The sequence below is a fragment of the Peromyscus californicus genome, unplaced genomic scaffold (assembly GCF_007827085.1).
Source record: "Peromyscus californicus insignis strain IS unplaced genomic scaffold, ASM782708v3 Scaffold_8__1_contigs__length_139910024, whole genome shotgun sequence".
Classification (NCBI taxonomy): domain Eukaryota; kingdom Metazoa; phylum Chordata; class Mammalia; order Rodentia; family Cricetidae; genus Peromyscus; species Peromyscus californicus.
The window spans coordinates 56,766,469-56,782,041 of record NW_026294606.1 but is presented as its reverse complement, the minus strand read 5'-3'; the positions used below and the strand labels follow the sequence as shown (position 1 = coordinate 56,782,041).

Here is a 15,573-nt window from a genome sequence, read left to right as displayed (position 1 = left end):
TTCTGCAGAACATCTGTCCAGGCCCTTCTGACTTTTAGAGTCTCCACTGAGTAGCCAGGTGTAATTTCGGTAGGTGCCTTCATATGTTACTTGGTCTTTTCCTCTTTGCAACTTTTAATATTCTTTTTTTTGTTCTGTATGTTTAGTGTTTTGATTCTTATGTGGCAAAGGGATTTTTTTTTCTGGTCCAGTCTATCTGGTATTTTGTGTGCTTTTTGTACCTTGACAGTCACCTCATCCTTTAGGATAGGGAAATTTTCTTCTATGATTTTGTTGAAAACATTTTCTGTGCCTCTGACCTGAGAGTCTTTTTCTTCCTTTATTTCTATTATTCTTAGGTTTATTTTTTTTCATAGTGTTCTAGATATCCTGGATGTTTTGTGTTAGTAATTTTTTATATTTAAAATTTTCTTTGACTGATGTATCCATTTCTTCAATGCCTGAGATTCTCTCTTCCGTCTCTTATATTCTCTTTTTGAAGCTTCTCTCTATAGTTCTATTTTTAATTTCTAAATTTTTCATTTCCAAAATTCCCTCAGTTTGTGGTTTTTCTTGTTTTTTTTTTAAGGGATTTTTTTTTTCATTTACTCCAATTGTTTGTTTATGATTTCCTGGCTTTCTTTAAGGGATTTATTCATTTCCTCTTTAAGGACCTCCATCATCTTCACATAGTTGGTTTAAAATCTTTTTCTTGTGCTTCAGCTGTGTTGGAATATTCAGGGCCAGTTGTGGTAGGATAGCTGGACTCCAGTGAAGACATACTGTCCTGGCTGTTATTTGTTGTGGAAATTATTTTAATTATATAAAGATGTGTTGCATTTGTTTATGTTGCAGAATATTACTTTAAATCTGTGAAGGTGTGTTGCATTTGTTTATGCTGTGATTGTTTAATTATGTAAAAATGTGTTGCTATTTTACCTTACCTGCCTAAGGAACCTGATTGGTCTAATAAAAAGCTGAATGGTCAATAGCTAGGCAGAGCTGGTGGGCAGAGAGAATAAATGCAGGAGGAGTCTAGGCTCGGGAGAACAAGAGAGAAAAGGAGAGAATGAGGGAGAAAAAGAGGGAGACATCCAGGGCCATTCAGCCAGCTGCCAGCCATACAAACACAGAGCAAGCAGTGAAAATAGGATATACAGAAGGAAAGAAAGGTAAAAAACACTGAGGCAAAATGTAGATGAAGAGAAACAGGTTAAATTCATTTATAAGGGCTGGCAAGAAACAAGCATAAGATAAGGATAAGCATTCATAACTAACAACAAGTCTCCGTGTCAGGATTTGGGAGTGATTGGTGGCCCAAAAGAAAGCCTATTACAGTTATTCATCATGTTTTTACAATGGCATCTAGGCATCTGTGTTTGTAGTGTTTATAGGTCTAGGTGCTGATTTTTGAGTTGAGTTTGTCTTTGTTGGGATTTTTGTTTGTTTGTTAGTTTGTATTTTTGCTGTTCCTTGGTTTCTGTTTTTTCTCCGGATTTTCAGGGAGTGTGATGACTGTGTGTTGCCTGCTTTGCTGGGCTGCTAGGTTGGTGTGTTCATAGGGTATGCCTGTTGGTGTTGGAGGCTTGATTGCAGGGAAGAATCAGGAGAGGGAGGTCAGGAAGGGATGGTCTGTGTAATCAGAGAGAGCAGAGAAGGTTTGTGGACAGGCTATCTGGACTTCTGGCAGTTATGGCCTGTGGTTGAACAGGGGTTGTCTATACAAGCTGGGGCCTGGGACACAGCAATTAGTGGGGGTGGGGGAGAAGAAGGGCTGGGTGATCTGTGGCATCTATCAGAGGCATGGGCAGGGAAAATGAGGCTGCAGCTGGTATCCTCTTGTAGTGCTAGTGAGGAGCCTGGTGGATTGGCTTTGCGTGGGGGAACAGAGTGCATCTACCAACCATTTATAACACCAGCTCTGAGGAATCTTGACATCTTTTTCTGGCCTCCTCTGGGGCCTGCACACATACACACACACACACACACACACACACACACACACACACACACACACACAGAGAGAGAGAGAGAGAGAGAGAGAGAGAGAGAGAGAGAGAGAGAGAGTAAATAGGTAAATAAATGAATGAAAATATTAATAGTACCATTTTTGTTATTCTGTCAACTTAGATTTGGAACCGTATCGGCACTCTACTTTCTAAAGATTATTGCACAAGAAATATTTTTAAAACATTGACTTTTTGTTAGTTATTGTCTACTTCAAGAAGAAGTTTCTCTGAGGCTGAGGAGTGTTGAGCAAAGCTGTTTTACATGGGTATAGGAATATGTCATTACAAGTTGTTTTGTGGCTATGCCCCTTTAGAAGAATAATAAGTTGGCTTTCCTCCAGAATCCATGACCTATATTGTTTCAGGGTTTTGGCCACTTTAGTTTCATGTATAGGTTTCATTTTACATAGTGGGCCTTAAATCCATATTTTAAAATGTGGTTGGGTACTTCCATAACATGTGTGCCACTACTGCCCCCAAATATCTGGTGGGCAGGTTTATGTCCACCAGATGTATGTCATGGGGTTTGTAGCTTGTGAAACTGATGATAACTTTTCTCTGGTAGTGTGAAAAGTACCTTCTAGTTAATAGTGGTAAAGTTTTCAGCTGGACACCAGCTCTATTTCTCCATGTTCGTTGATATGAATAAACTGTGCTTTCAGCTAAAGGGTCTTACCATCAGGTTAAGGAGAGTAACCAATGCTGTGGCAATAACCTGTGATCTTTTGGAGAGGGGGTTGTCTATGGACCCTTTTGACAACTCAATAATATGTAACCCACTACTGGCACTGGAGGTTTAACTTGGTGGCATAAGGTGTCTAATTGGGGTATTGTCTTCTCATATAGGTGTTGACCTCATTTAAATTCTTTTCGTATATGTATATATTCTGAGGAGCATCTAGGATAGTGTGGCTTTTTGAAAGGCCTTTACTGTTAGTTGTCCTTCCCCATATTTCCCCATTCACCCTGACCTCCCATCCCCTTTCCTATTTAATCCTCCTATTCTCTAATATCCCCTTTATTTCTCCATAACACTATATTCTGTTTTCATTTTCTTGGGAAATCCTCTCCTCTCCCGAGCCTCTTAGCTACCTAACTTCTGTGGTTATTTGGGTTGAAACACATACATTTCAAACTTAAAAGCTAACATCCACATATATGAAAAACATGCCATATTTGTTTTGGGGGTATATATTACTTCATTCAGGATAATTGTTTCTATTTCCATCCATTTATCTGCTAAATTTATGATTTAATTTTTTTGTAACAGTTAGATAATATTCTATTGTGTAAATGTACCAGATTTTTGTTATCCATTAGTTGGCGGACAGCTAGGCTGCTTCCAATTTTCAGCTACTATGAATAGAGTATCAATGAACATGGATGAGCAAATATCTCTGTAGTAATATGTAGAGTCCTTTAGGTGTATGTCCAAGAGTGGTATAGCTGTGGTATATCGATTTTCAGTCTTTTGAGGAACCTCAAAACTGATTCCCATATGGACTATACCAGTTTGCACTCCCACCAGCAATGAACAAGAGAACTCTCTGCTTAGTGCTATGTCTCTTTTTCACTGGGTTATTTGATTTCTTGACGTTCAGGTTTTGTTGTTGCTATTGTTATTGTTTATATAGTTTAGATACTAACCCTCAATTAGATGTATAATTTGTCAAGATGGTTTTTCCATTCTGTAGGCTGCCACTTTGTTTAAATGATAATATTCTTTGCTGTACAGAAAATATTAGTTTCATGAAGTATCATTTATTAATTGTTCTTAATGCCTGTGCTAATGGCATCATTAAGAAAGTCCTTTACTGTGCCAATGAGTTCAAGCTTACTTCCTACTTTCTCTTACATCAGGTAAAGAAAATCTGGCATTATGTTGAGGTCATTGATCCATAATATACAGAAAATGAGGGGCCTTGCAGCATTAAGCCCCAAATGGAATGTCTTTATCAACCTCCTCCCTTCAAGGCCCAGGGATCTACATAGAAGAAGAGGCAGAAAGATTGTAAGAGCCATAGATAGTGCATGACTTCCAGGACATGCACATGTTGTATCTTCCAGACACAACAAGACTGATATGTATATGAACTCACAGAGGCTGTGACTGCATGTAGAAGACCTGAATAGATTAAAAAAAGACACAGTTCCAGCACTGAGAAGAGGAAATTGACACAAAGTCCCACCCAGAATCAAAAAGCTATCTGCAGTTGATACCCATTGGGAAGGGGAATGTCAATTTTCTCCAATGGAGTGTCACTTGGTATACTTATCACTCCAGGGCAAACCCTATGCCCAGGTGTTGTTGGCTTAACCAAAATGGACTCCATAATGGATGCTATGTTATTTTTGTTGTTGCTGGGTTGTGTGTGTGTGCGCGTGTGTGTGTGTGCACATGTATGCATGCACACAGGCACACATGTGTACATTTTGTTTTGATATATTGTGTATTATTGATTCTTTTTTAAAAACTTTGTCTGTTTTGATATTTCCTGTAGTTTTTATTTTTTTATTTTTGGAGAGAGAGAGAGAGAGAGAGAGAGAGAGAGAGAGAGAGAGAGAGAGAGAGATCACTAAGTTGGGCAGGCAGGAATACAGGGAGAATTAGGGAGGGGTTGGAGGAGGGGAAATAATATGATGAAAACATAGTGCATGAAAACATTTTGAAATAAAATTTTTTAAAATGTATAGAAGACAAGACTTTTACACAGTATACTTTCTTTCTCCATGGAATCTGGTGTTTTGGTAGGTCTTAGGCACCCATTGTGCACATGGCTAGTCAAACAGAAGCCTGAGACCCTACTGAGTTTTTTCTGTGGACATTCAGCATTTTTCAGTGCTTACTGTGGAGGCTGAAACACATTGTTTTTTATGCCCTCAGAGAAGGACTGAGCATTTGTGCCTCACCTGTTCAGTATTTATAGTTATATATCTTTGTTATTTGATTGTATTGTCTCCTTTCACTTCAAAACCATAACATCAATAATTTTGATCCTGCTAATAGATACTTGTAGTAAATTATTGAACATAATACTATTTGAAGGTCTTCAGGGCAATGATTAACTAACTAGTGATCCTTTGAGACTGAAGAACTTCTTAGAATTGAAAACTCACGATTAACCCTCCCAAATTTCCCTCTGAATTGGGATTGGTTTCTGTCACTAGGGTAGAAATACCTAAAGAGTGAAAGGATGTTGGAAAGGTCAATGTATGTGGCATGAATCACCCAGTCCAGTGGGCAAATAGCACATTTTGATTTTTTTCTTCTAATTGGCTCCCAAGAGTAGCTGAGGAAATTAACAAGTCAGTAACTTGTGCTGACTTCTGCTGCAGGCCACAGGAAAATGTAATAGAATTCAGCTACTATCACAAAAGCTACTACATGGAAAAGTCAAGGACTTTTCAGAAGGTCAAGCCATGGCTAAAGAAGTCTTGGTGATATTTTAGCTTTTGTGTATATATTAGCTGGTTCCTACAATGGTTTTCTTGTATGCTATGTGTGCTTCCAAAAACTCCGAACAGTGTATTTATCTAAAATACATATCAAGCATCCAAGGCCAAACGATCTCCTGAACTAAGGTAACACCCCTGTGGAAACAATGCCTGTCTCTTATGTCAGGCGGATAGCTTTATTTCTTGTTCAGTTTTAGCTGAGACCCTCCTTTCTAATATAGCCTTACAAATATTATAGACTCCTAACATTTTTACCCAACCACTTCTAGGAATGTAGTTTGAGGACATAAATTCCCTTTTTCTGATATATTAACCAATCATTAGCTCTCAATTGACGCTCTCAATTGAACTCCTCCTTTACTACTTCCCTTTTGGGTTGTAAAAGAAAGCCTGATGGTCACTGCCTGGGGAAAACACTTATTAGACTTTATGACCCTGCAAGAATTCAAACCTGGTGACCTTACTCTGCCAGAGGATTGCTATTGCTTGGGTTTATAACTGCATACCTGAGAGATGAGGGGATGGAGAGGTATAAGGAGAATTGGAGGAAGATTTGAGAGAGAAAGAACATGAGGACAAGATGGAGAAGAGAAAAGAGAATGGAAGAACTAGATGGGTAAGAACTGGAGAGGAAAGAACTAGATGGGGAAGAACTAGATTGAAGGGCTAGAAGACAGTACTAGAGGAACAAGATGGAAGATGAAGAAGAGCCAGATGGGGATGAACAAGATGAGAAAGAAGGAGTTGGGAGAAGAGCTAAGGTGGAAAGGAACTAGATGGATGATAACATATATATGGCAGAACTAAGATGAGAGAATTAGGTTAGAAATAGAGGGGACAGCAGATAAATGTAGAGAGAAATCAGGCAAGAAAGGAGCTAGGCATGACAGCAGAATAGAAGCTGTGTAGAGAGAGAACTGACTCAGAATAATAAAGTGTGTGGACTAAGGAGTTTTGTGTATGTAGATTCATTTCCTGCCATCAAAGATTAATTATCAGCTGGTTGTACATTCTTTCCTGACCCTGGGAGGGGACTATCGAGGGGCTGAACCCCCATAGTTCTCATTAAATTTCAGCCACAGTGATACTGCTTGTATATATGATAATGAAGAATAGATTGGATAAGCCATTAGAGCAAAATTGCAGATAATGTGATAAAAAGACATATTCTATACTTAAAATGCTTCTGTGTAGTGTGTGTTTGTGTACATGTGTGTGAAACATGATTTTTCCAATTGTATTATTAGATCAATAGTTCTTTGGTAAATTGTGGTTATTGGTGTAAATTTAATTCACACATATTCATTCATTTTTAATCTAGAGCTAAAAAAGAGTGATGACATCATAACCGTTTATGTGTTCAAATAAAACTCATTTAAACTCTTACTTTCAAAATTTATTTCCCAGAAAGTGATTTTATTTGGAACCTTCCCAGTTTAACGTTTAATGTCAAATGTTAGTAATGAGTCTTCTGTCTTGTAGACATATAACCAAGCTCCCAAGTTGTCCTTCTAATAGTCATTCTTTATTTCCAGCTAGGTATTTATTATCAAAATGCTTTAGTCCATTTATAACCAGCAAATGAACGAACAGAGCCCAATATAATTTCCTACAAGTGTATTATGGATGGATCTAGGTGTAGCTGTTAGAAGAAAACAGTCTACCCTATGAGAACTCACTTTTTATTCTCTGTGGTGTGGGAACTTTTCTCATAAGTAGTACTTGAAATTTCACATCATGAATCAAAATTTTGGTCTTCACAGAAGCAAATCAAGGATTATTGTTTAAATGTACTGAAAATTAGTACAACTTGTCCTGTTTATCACATGTTGAAATAAGCCTCACAAGACTGTTTATAATAACTAGTTTAAATACTTTAGTGTTTCTGCTAAAAAAAATCCTGTTGATGAATTATGTGACTTGACACTCTTTTCTTCAGATTTTACTTTGCTTTGTATTATTGACAATCAATGTTATGTTGTAGAGAATCTCTTCTGGTTACACATCTTCAGGGTTCTAAATGTCTTTTGTCTTTATGTCTTTCTCAGGATGTGAGAGATTTTCTGCTATTTCTTCATAGAATAAAATTTCTATAGCCACAGTCTGTTATTCTTATCCGTCAGATAGAGTGATGGGCTAGACATATAACCATGTATGTTTGTGTTTGTGTGTGTGTGTGTGATACATACATGCCTATAGAAGCCAGAGGACAACCTGTGTGTCATTCAATAAGCACCATCCACCTTTCTTTGATCATCTCTCACGGACCTAGCGCATGCAAATTATGCCAGGCTGATTGGCCAACCAGCTCCAGGCATCCTCCTGTCTCTGCCTCTATAGTGCTGAAATTACATGCATTCAGCTTTTTTCCCTCCTATAGTCATTGCCAACAACATTATAGTGATGTGCCACCTGTCTTAACTCTTAGGTATAACATGGATCCTAAATGGTCTCAATAAAAACCCGGAGCCAGATATTGGGGTAAATGCTGAAAGATCAGAGAGACAAAGGAACAAGCCACAGCCACTTCTCACCTCATCAACTCCTCAGCCGAAAGGGGATGAGCTTCTGTCTCCCTCCACCTTCTATTCCTCTCTCCACCCTGCCACATCACTTCCTGTCACTACCTCCCTAGTGCTGGGATTAAAGGTATGTGCCACCACCACCTGGCTCTGTTTCTCTTTTAGACTGGATCAGTCTTGTGTTGCCCAGGGTGACCTTGAACTCACAAAGATCCCTCTGCCTCTACCTCCTGAATGCTGGAATTAAAGGTGTGTGCCACTAGCCACTACTGTCTGTCCTCAATGGCTGTCTAGTGGCTTAGCTCTGCACTCTGATCTTCAGGCAAGCTTTATTTGTTAGATAACAAACAAAATATCACCACACTTAGGTGAAGGATGCCAGTGAAACTATAAAAACATACATCTTGTTACTCAGTATGGAACTGTAGTTACATGCTTCACAGTGGCCAGGTCATAGGACACAGCAAAGTCTATACTGTGGTCCAGGAGTCTTCCTCTGAACTCCAGTTGTTTTCACTCTTCTCAAAGCCTTTCCACATGTAGTCTGCAAATGTTGGCTAATAGGCAGGTAGTTGAAGCATCTGCATTTAAAAAATATTGTTCATGCCAAAAGGCAAATTGTAGGAGTTCATGCCATAAATAGACGTATTCCCTTTGCTCACACCCTTCTTTCATTTCCTGGTCCTTCTTTCTTGTGGGGTACTTGAAACTGTGTTGTTCAAAATAAAAGCCACACATCCTCCTGTAAACATCATAGTTATGAGAAGGTCATGCAATATATGATCAGTTCCCATTATACCATTGACAAGGGTGTTTTGTTTGAAGTAACTTGGAAGAAAAAGTGCAAAGAAGATGGAAAGTCCAAGCACAAATAGATTCCAGGAAGAGTTCGAGCTAATGACCTTCAGGTTAGAGAGGTCAACAACTTCCATCATCCCAGAGAGTATACAGAAGAGGGTTCTTTGCACAAGGTCTAGGAGAGATGTGAAGAGGGCACTGAATTTGCCAGTCATGCTCAAGCCTGGCATGAGTCTACACTACCTTAATCAGTCAGCAATTGATAACCTTTGTAATCCCCCAAATTCCAATACTGGGAATGGAGGAGGTAGAGTCATTCCCAGTACCAAAAATGGTGCAGAAAATACAGGGAAGATCATTCATGAAAATACTTCTGTTTATTGCATGGACAGGACGTGGTTGGGTGCAGGAAAGCCTAGCACAAACATAGTAGTCATCAGTGGACTCAATGGTACTAGCTGCACTGTCACTGAGAATATCTATGACAGTTCGCAAAGCTGGGAAACCTGGACCAAACTGCACATTGCACAACCTGCAGGAAACTCAACAGGCTGAGTGTCCTTTCCAAGTGAATCTGGTCTAAATATCTTCTAGGCAGCTCAGCTGGTTTCTGTTTCTTCCAGGCTGCTGGTTTGTCTCAGAATCTCTTTGCAGTTTTTCTACTCTGAGAGTCTTTTTTTTTTTTTGCAGCTCAGCTTTTCATAGTCTTCTTGGCAACTCTGTTCCTCTAGTCTCAGAAAGACTCTCAGTTTTCATTGCTTACACTATCAGGGAGAAGCCTAGTGAATCTAGTTAGTTTCAGGGACTTCCTGATAGTATCTTTAGTTGTTTACCTTCCTACTTTAAGAGCTTCCCTAGAAGGTTGGAATGTTTTAATCTTGGAGGAAATTGCTACACCACAAATAGTCAAGGGCCTGATGTACTTCTACAGATACCTAGGCAGGACAAAGATGTAGATGGCCACTCCTTTTACTCAGGACATGATGATAGGCCCCTGGATCTGTCAGATGTGGAGTTGCCTTGTATCTATGCGTAACAGCTCTGGGGTTCCATTGGCAACTGAACTATTTCTGGTATTAGATTTCCATTTATCTAAGGACAGGATAGATCAAACAGGGCCCCAACATACAAAAGCCTTGGCCTGAAATAGGGGTAACCTGCATCCAAATGTCCATAGCCTTGTAGTGATTTCCATACAGAAGAAAATTGTCCTGATGTGCTGGCTGGTGTCACACTGATCATATCCCACACACATGACATCAGCCAGTAGAGAAGGCACCACAATTGTGCTGTTGAAATATATTAGGAAGTACTGCAAGCCCAGAAATATGCACAAGTACTGGGAAGGAAAATCTATAGTTAAATCATATCTGACTTCTGGGGCTCTAGACTCCCAGTTCTGTCCAGGGTCTCTAGAAGAGAGCACTTCTGTGTGTTGATATACTTCATATTGCTGATTGCCTTGAACTCAGTGACTTCATTGTCCTGCTCACCACTGGATGAGTCCTCACCATCACTAAAGATGTCAAGCAATCTACACAGCCATTGATCTGGAGTGGTTGCAGTGAAGGCTTGTTCAAGTCAGGAGCTAAAGACCAGAGGCAGCACTTTTAGTACCTAGAACACCTGATTCTTAGACAGAGATTAGTTTCATAAGTGTTGCCTCTTACCACTCAATTATGGCACCAGACATAGGATGATGTGCTGTCCTGCAAGCTACTGAATCAGGAAAGCTGGTGGTGTAGCTCAGTCTGAGTCTGAGGGCCTTCGAACTTGTACCTCTGTTGTCTAAAAGTGGCAGATGAAGGGTATCCCAACTCCAGAAGGCAGAGCCTGCATCCAGCTGTTTAATGTGGGTTCTTGGAATTAAAATTAGGATCTATTGCTTGCAAGCCAAGCATTTTTACCAACTGAGCGACTTCACCAGTCTATGCAGTCTTTTAGTAATGTCTTGGAAATCTTTTATGTTCTCTTATTTATTTTGAGCTATCTATCTATCTATCTATCTATCTATCTATCTATCTATCTATCTATCATCTATCTATCTATCTATCTATCATCTATCTATCTATCTATCTATCATTTATCGATTATCTATCCATCTAATTACAACTACATATACATACATACACGAAGGGAGGGAGGGAGGAAGAGAGGGAAAGAGAGAGAGAGAGAGAGAGAGAGAGAGAGAGAGGAGTGAAAGTAATTTTTTGAAGACTTACCTCCAATAGCTAATATTTATTGTTCCATTGTTGATACTTCAAACTGAGACTTTTTATTGCACTGATGAATTTCATTATTTCTAAAATTTCTATTGGTTGTTTTTTCAGCATCTCTCCTTAATAAATTCATCATTCCTATCCTGTGTAGTCTTCTTTAATTCACTAATATGATATTTATATTTGGATTTCATTTGGACTTAAAAATATTTTTTATGACTGAGCAGTGGTGGTGCACACCTTTAATCCAAGCACCCAGGAGAATGAGGCAGGCAGATCTTTGTGAGTTCAAGGCCAGCCTGGTCTATAGAGCAAGTTTCAGGGCAACCAGGACTGTTACACAATACAGAGAAACCCTGTCTCAAAAAAACAAACAAAATGTCTTTTTTAAAAAAGATTTATTGATTATGTATACAGTATTCTGCCTGCATATTTTGCCTGCAGGCTAGAAGAGGGCATCAGATCTCATTATAGATGGTTGTGAGCTACCATGTGGTTGCTGGGAATTGAACTCAGGACCTTTGGAAGAACAGCCAGTGCTCTTAACCACTGAGCCATCTCTCCAGCCCCAAACAAAATTTCTTATGGCATCTTTGTCTAGCATTTTATCAACTTCAGTATCTTTGGAATATATTACTATACAGTTATGAGTTTTAGAGAGTTTCATATAACCTTGTTTTTCACATTTATATGTTGTAGTGATTTGCTTATGTGTTGGTATGAGTATCGCTTCCAGGTTGTCTGATGGCCTTCTTAATAATCAACTCTCTTGACATTCCTCTTAGGTTTATCCATATTTTAGGTTTATGTGTAATGTTAAGTTTACTTCCCAATTGTACTTCATAAAATTAACTTCCTGTAGCTCCTTTGTGAATGTTGAATTTGGACATATACATATAATAACCAAGTCCAAGGTGCCCACTGGCTCTTAAGTCTTACAAGAGGTAGGACCTTCTGGTAATATAGGTAGGCATGGTATAGAAAGCAAAGCATGCGGGTGTATCTTTTGTGCTTCTTATACTATAGAAGTACAAGCTCTGTGAGTTAGTAAGGCTTTACACAGGTACTGTTTGTCTCTGCTACTTTAAAACTATTTAAACAGCTGAACATGGTAGCCTATACCTTTAATCCCAGCCTTAGGTAGGCAGAAGCAGAAGGAGCTTTGTGAGTCTGAGGTCTATACAGAGAGCTCCAGAAGAGCCAGGGCTACCTAGAGAGACCCTGTCTCAACCAACCAAGCAACCAAGCAACCAAGCAACAAACCAACCAATCAATAAACAAAGCAACAAACCAACAGAACACCCATTTACACTGGTTGCTCCAATTTGTTAAGGTTCTGTTTGTACACTGATGTAGTCCATCATGTTCCATAGGGAGACGTGGGAGTATAGAGCATAGATCCCTTCAGTAGGACTCACATTAGTAATGTGTAATCTGACAGGGTGTGAATTTGACAGGTGCAGAGAATACTTATAGGTGTAATATCCACAATAGTTATGGTATTCTTGTCTTCTCTCCATGATGGCATCTGCCTAGGGGTGGAAACTCAGACAACTTTTCACTGCAATCATTTTATGATGGGTCATTGACTGGTACCCAATCTATTCTTAAGGTGAGTTATTCATCAAAGTTTGAATGAGGTTGGTTCATGGCTGGAGCTTCTGTACTTTCCTTCCTGCTAGCCTACAGTCTTGCTAAGCGGCAAAGCATCCATTCATGGGGTGCAAAGTTGTGGGACTAATGCCCAGAGCTACAAAACAAGCAAACCCAAAAGGTAAAAAAAAAAAAAATAACAGTAACAGAAAAGGCACGTCCAGATTCCAGTCCTAGGATTTGTTTGGAAGGTGTACAAGCAAGATGTCAGTGCTACGCTAGGGAGATCCCTGGAGCCCTCTACTTGTACAACTCTCTAAGTGGGTGTACTTCTTCTTCTTCTTCTTCTTTTTTTTTTTTTTGGTTTTTCGAGACAGGGTTTCTCTGTGTAGCTTTGCACCTTTCCTGGATCTCGCTCTGTAGACCAGGCTGGCCTCGAACTCACAAAGATCCACCTGCCTCTGCCTCCCGAGTGCTGGGATTAAAGGCGTGTGCCACCACCGCCCACGTGGGTGTACTTTTTTACTCTCACCCTAGTGGTATTTTTATGCCACGGGTGTCGGACCACCCTGTTTCTCTTGCTTTTCTGTTATCCAGAATCTTGAGGTTCTACTTTTCTGCTGTTGAATTTCATTTCTCATTTAGGGTTGCCCACTTGTGTGTATAGCTGCATGCCTGTTGTTTGATTCAAGTTCAGGGAGGAATGACTTTATGTTACCATCTGACTAAATAAATCCAAAAATTATGATTGTACATTTTAATGGGACAAACATTTCCAATGTGTGAGGAAAAATATTGTTTAGATTTTTGGACCAGTTGGTGGAATTCAAAGAGAAACAATGGAGGCGGTGACCTTGGCTGCTGTGGTATTTTTTAAGCCTTTGTGGCTTTGTTTCTTGTACCAGCTTATGGGGGTGGAAGTAGGACTCATTGACACATGTTGAAGAGCTTGGTCACCATCAGTCTGAGGATATGTCACATAAGCTGGGATCTGGGACAAAAGCTATAACCTCTACTCTGCCCCTAATTTATAAAATACCATTTAAAGTTTATGATTATAACTAAAGAGCTGTGTTACCACCCTCTCATAACACTAAGTGGCAGCCGAGCACACAGTAAAGAACAGTCATGAACAACTAGGGCTTTGTAAGGTCATGTGGGTCATGTTAAGAAAAGACACATTGCTGCATACTGCAAACTTGGGGGAAATTTGGAACAAATATCCTCTTCCATTTATTTGCTTGTATCACAGGACCTGTACTTCTCAGTTTCCATTCTAGTCTCTGCTCCTTTTAAATTTCCTTTCACCAACTCAACCATAGGATGTCTCAGTTATCATTTTATTAAGGTCCATACTAACACACTTATTTTCATACTAATTTCAGGGTGCCTAAGCTGGAAATTATTTTCCAATAGAATCTAAATATGTGTCATTGGCACACCTCTAGGCTTAGTGGCACAACTGTCTTACACACTTAGGTGGATACCTGGAAAGTCAAATGTAATGTGTTTAAAATTCAACTCATTGTCTTCCTGGGAAAATCTGTTCCATTCTTATTTCCTCAGCCAGCTCCTTCAGTTGTTGGCCTTACTAAATTTAGGAAGTTAACATGGAGTCCATTTCTTTTTTCTTACTATGTGTGTGATATATCAGAAAGCCATGTTGACTCTATTCTTGAAAAATTGTGGTGATATTTTGTTTGTGCTGAAATGTGGTGATATTTTATTTGTATGTTAATAAATAAAGTTTGCCTGGAGATCAGATGTCATAAGCAGCCATAAACAGAAGTCAGGTGGTGGTGGCACATGCTCTTAATCCGATCACATGGCAGGCAGAGTCTCTGTGTGTTCAAGGACACAGCCAAGCGGGGTGACACATGCCTTTAGTCCCAGTACCAAACATAGAGACCTGGAGGTCTGTATAGACAGGCAGTGAGGAGGATGTGAAGTGGCTGTGTTAAGAGCCAATGAGAATGCAGAACAGCAAGGCAAAAAAAGGCACAGGTTAGATAGGTAGAGGTTCTCTTGGGAAACTATAGAAGCAGTGTGGTAAACTAAGGTTAGTTAATGGTTATTCACTATTCACTTTGATCTCTACAGCTATCACCCCTGTATTTGGCTCTGTGTTTCTTATTTAATAAGACTATTTAGAAATTTACCTACAAAAAATTGTCATTTTACTCAAACCGCTGGCCATCTTCCCTGTTGGTGCTCCGATCCGAGCCTGTGCCATTTTACATATGAATTGTGAGATGCCCAAGAGAACTTTATTAATTATGAGAAGTCTGAGAGAACTTATTTTCCCTCACACCTTCAGCATCTTCTTAATAAACACAGCCAATAGCCCTTTATAAACATACCTGTCAAGTAGCAACTGTGCTGAGGCTTCATGATTATTTGGCTTTTTTTCCTGTATAAATATGGAAAAGCACAAACAACCATTGAGAAGGTCTAAGGGAGAATCAGAAACCTTGAGGTAGTAAAGGAATCCCCCAAACCAGAAGGGCAGGGTTGAGATTAGCTTGATATTACCAAGCAGTGGAAGTGGAAGAGCCAGACCCTGTAGGAGCTTCAACTTCTGATTCTAAATGTAGTCCTCTCCTTTCTCACCCTGGAAGCACGTGGAAGAAAGAAGCATGACTATGAATGAGACATGATGCATATTCCCACATGAGAGAAATTCTCCTGACGTCATAGTGTTTCACCTCGACAGATGCTCTTCAGTTGTTATTCCTTGATTCTCTGCTCATTGAAGCTCTTCACTTTCATACTACATTGTAATTGGTAGCACAAAATTACTTGGTCTGGAGTTTGTAGCTTTTGGCAATGACCCTTAAGATTGACTTCTCTAGGACATGTGGGCCATGTACATCAACTTTCACACTGAAACATATGCACACACACACACACACACACACACACACACACACACACACACAGTCTGCAGACAATCAAAAGTAAAGTATGATAACATTAACAAAGAGTTTCATGAGTTCA

At 39.4% G+C, this 15,573-nt stretch overlaps 1 pseudogene; it reads right to left on the bottom strand.

The window, feature by feature from the left end:
- Positions 1 to 9,699: 9,699 nt before the first annotated feature.
- On the bottom strand, positions 9,700 to 14,967 carry LOC128104530 (solute carrier family 23 member 2-like; annotated as a pseudogene).
- Positions 14,968 to 15,573: the final 606 nt, after the last annotated feature.